We start from the raw sequence: 4,138 nt of genomic DNA, 5'->3' as shown, positions 1-4,138 counted from the left end.
GTTGTTAGGGGTAAAAACTTTGACAGTACCATCCCTTGGGAGCAATTACTCCCATATTGCCTTTGGTGTATTTGGAAAATAAGAAATAATAATGTCTTTAACAAACGCTCCTCCAAACCATCTTTTTTCGAAGCATACTCTGAAGCAACAGAATATGCTCTTCTCATTAACAAAAGTGCTGGGGGTTTGAGAAGAACTACCATTGATGGCCAATGGACACCACCAGTGAATGGTTTCTTTAAACTAAACACGAATGGGGCATGTAGACTAAACACCGGTAGGGGAGGTACGGGAGGAATTGTTTGGAATTCCAACGGGGAGTGGATTCTTGGATTCTTTAATAGTTTTCACAATGCTACTAACAATATGATGGAATTGTTAGCCTTAAGAGATGCGCTTGAAGTTATTGAATCTAATAATATTTTACCTGTTGAAATAAATATTGATTCACTGGAAGTACTCCATATGCTTATAAATGGTAACCTTCACTATGATGCTATTATTGATGACTGCAGGTCAAGATTAAGAAGGTTGAGAGCTCCAACATTTCAGCACTGTTTTAGGGAACAAAAACAAGTGGCGTATGCTCTATCCAAAGAAGGAGCAACAGATGAATCTTTTGAAGGCAGGAAGCTTTTTGTAGTTCCTCCGGTGTTTGTCCAAAAAATAGTCTGGTTAGACATGGTAGGAACTATGTATAAAAGATATGTTAATCAGTGTATGGCTGCCTAAACTAATGGGTCTAGAATCTATTTTGTGCTTGATCCAGGCTAACAAAACGTGGGAATGCTTATATTCGTATCGTTTTAATATATTACCCAGTTTACCAAAAAAAAAATTTTCTAAGCTTGAAGAAACATTAATTAATTTTTTCAAATTACTCTTCACTTTAATTACTTTTTCAACTACGTATTTAAAATTTTAAAGAAAGTTCGAACTCCAAAAAGAACAAAATGATATTACTAACAAATTACTTCTTGATTAACTTAATTAACTAACTTTTTAAAAGGGTATGTCACACTTTAGAAGAAATTTATTTTGTTTTGAACGAAAAGAATATCTAATTAAGAATAAAAAAAGTTTAAAAATTAAATTATTACTCAATATAAAAATATCATTTTTTAAAAATGACTAAGAAGAAAAAAATGTCACCAATCAATAAAGCATCTTTTAAATATTTGTTTGCTAATGAGACCTACTATTCTACTAAAATACACTTCCCCACCATATCTTTGATTCTTTATTAACAGCTAACAAAAACAAAGTTCCATTCATTCACCTCTCTAATTATATTTATATCTAACAGCTTCCCTTTTTCTCTCTGTGCAAAAAATGGGAAAAATTCAATCAACAGATTCTGATCAATCTGAACCAATACATGTTGACTCATCTACATCATCATCATCATTATCGAAATCCTCTTTGCTTTACTCGCACCCAAGTTTACCATCAGCTCCTTCTTTAACTCCGCCTTCAAATCACACACAAATTTTATCCAACACCTTATGTGCATCACTCCACCTGTCATCCTCCATTTTTTGCATAGCACTTTCCAGAAAACACATATACTCTAGAACTTTCAACGGAGAAATTCTCCGATGGAATAGAGAAGATCATTATTCGAAGGTAGTTTCACAAATACATAATAAAAGCTCTATCAAATCAATAGTTATTATCGGGGATAAACTCTTCAGTGCACACCAAGATCACAAAATTCACGTATGAAAAATTGACAACAATGACAATGAAAATTATTACAAGTGCATTGCCACTTTACCAACATTCAATGATTGGTTTATGAGATTATTCAGTGTGAAAAACTACATTAAAATTCATAGACATAAGAAGTGTACATGGGTTCATCATGTTGATACAATTTCAGCTTTAGCTTTATCATCAGATAATTTTTTGCTTTACTCTGCTTCGTGGGATAGAACTTTCAAAGTATGGAGAACTTCGAATTTCAAATGTCTAAAATAAGTTTGGAATGCTCATGACGATGCCATTAACATAATAGCTTTATTGAAAAATGAGTATGTTTATAGAATCCACTTATGTAATTGAAAAATAGTTCCTATCATGGAGTTTTTCAAATTCTACTAGCGAACTCGAGAACTTTATCATGAAATTTCATGATAATTACTATTTTTTAGAAGACTGAATCGAAAAGTAGCTAGTAGGTGTTATTTCTAATGGACGGGTCGCCTCGACCTTGGAATCAAAATAGGTTAAATCAATGATCGGTCATGATTCTATTAACTCAAAGTTTGCATGAATCAAAATGGATTGGATAAAAAATGAACTAGATAACAGTTGTTTTAATCTATTTTTGATTCGATTATTTGATGGATCATTTTGAATCTAATGTGGAAGTCAAGTATTTGGGTAGAAAGCAAGTAGTAAATATTATGTATATGAACTCTATGGTTAGTAGTACTATTATTATTTTCGGTATATTATTTTACTAGTTCCTACTTCTCACTCTTAATTTTCTGTTACTGTTTGTTGTCTTATATGCCTCTGTTCTCTTACTATCTTGCTATTGCATATGACTTCATAAATGTTAGCAGTATGTTTTTGCTCTCTTTGAGATGAGGTTCTTTTAGGAACAAAGAAGTCTCTCTACCTAACAAGGTAGGACCGGGTTAGGTTAAACTTCACCCTGCCCTCCTTGTGAAAGGATCTTGGCTATGTTGATATCGTTGTTTTTCCTATTTGGTCAAGTCAACAAATAAATCATAATACGTTCGAATGAGTCATTACTATTTCTTTTTTTTAATTTTATTTTGGTGTAGGTATGTATACATAGGTTCGGCAAACATGAGGATCAAAATATGGAAGAGATCAGAACAAGGGGAAAACTACATGCACACATTTGTGGCAACACTAGAAAAATACAAATCAGCTGTAAATGCTTTAGCACTTAGCACAGATGGATCAATTTTATATTTAGGTACTTGTGATAGATCCATAATTGTATGGGAAAAGGATAGTGGTAAAATGGTTGTAAGTGGAGCTTTAAGAGGGCATATAAGGGCCATTTTGTGTTTAGCTGTGGTGGCGGATTTGGTGTGTAGTGGATCAACTGAAAAAACAGTGAGAATATGGAAAAAGAGAATTGGAAAAAGTTATTCATGTTTGGTATTTTTGGAAGGGTAAAAAGGTCTAGTCAAATGTTTGACTGCTAGTTTTGATAGTAACATCAGTAGTAGTAAGAGTCGTAGTAATAAGAGTAGTAAAGATAATTTTGGTTTTGGAGATTCTTATGAGGTGTATAGTGGTAGCTTGGATTTTGATATTAAGGTTTGGAAAATTTGGGTTCCATGCCTATAGAGTTTTTGTGATAGCTTTCATATACTTGTCTCTTGTTTAGAGACCTATACAACCATAGGAGAGAAATTTTAATCAATAGGTGGTAACTTCGACGAACTGAAATGTGAAGGTGTAGATACTAATATTTTTTCAACCTCGCATATCTAATTAACTAGTTTGCATTGTTTGATAGTTATGTCAATCGACTAGTCTAAAAGAGTGATTCAATCATACCAAATGAGCCTTAGTTGACTTATCCATGTAAATATAACAATTCAACATTAGTGACTGATTACCATAGAAATGTCACATCCAAGAAAGAAATATATGTACACACACCTTCTATATTAATTCTAAGTTTTGGGTCCACACGAGCATAATTACAATAGGAGAGGAAAAGAAAAAGTTGAGACATGAATTATCAAAAGAAAAAAGATCACTAGAGTCGTGATCTTTATTTAACTGGAATGTAACGTAATTTGAAAGTTATGGATAAATTGATGTAAACATACTACTTACCTCTCGTTTAGTCATAAATTTTTGTAAAAAATTGAAATTTGATAATCTAAGTTTTTGAAGTTATGATTTTTAAAACTTTAGGTTATTTTCAGACATAAACTTTACTAAGAAGAGATATTAAAATTTTGTGAGTGGACTGTAATTTCTCCCAAAAGCTGGTTAAAAAATATTTGAAGATCAAATTTCATGATCATACAAAATATTTGAAGATAACTTTGTTCGGTTCAATTGGTGTGAATGAAAAATGAAAAGTTGCTTGGAAGGGACAACTCTTCGAGTAAAATACACACTATTTTAGGAAAAGGTA

The 4,138-nt window shown here is 32.1% G+C and overlaps 1 pseudogene; it reads left to right on the top strand.

Annotated features, from left to right (window-relative positions):
• The first annotated feature begins 369 nt into the window (after window positions 1-369).
• On the top strand, window positions 370-3,159 carry LOC107846550 (annotated as a pseudogene).
• Window positions 3,160-4,138: the final 979 nt, after the last annotated feature.

This window comes from Capsicum annuum, chromosome 11 (assembly GCF_002878395.1).
Source record: "Capsicum annuum cultivar UCD-10X-F1 chromosome 11, UCD10Xv1.1, whole genome shotgun sequence".
Taxonomy (NCBI): Eukaryota; Viridiplantae; Streptophyta; class Magnoliopsida; order Solanales; family Solanaceae; genus Capsicum; species Capsicum annuum.
Note: the sequence above shows the minus strand (reverse complement) of the source record. Positions and strands in the feature narration are given on the sequence as shown.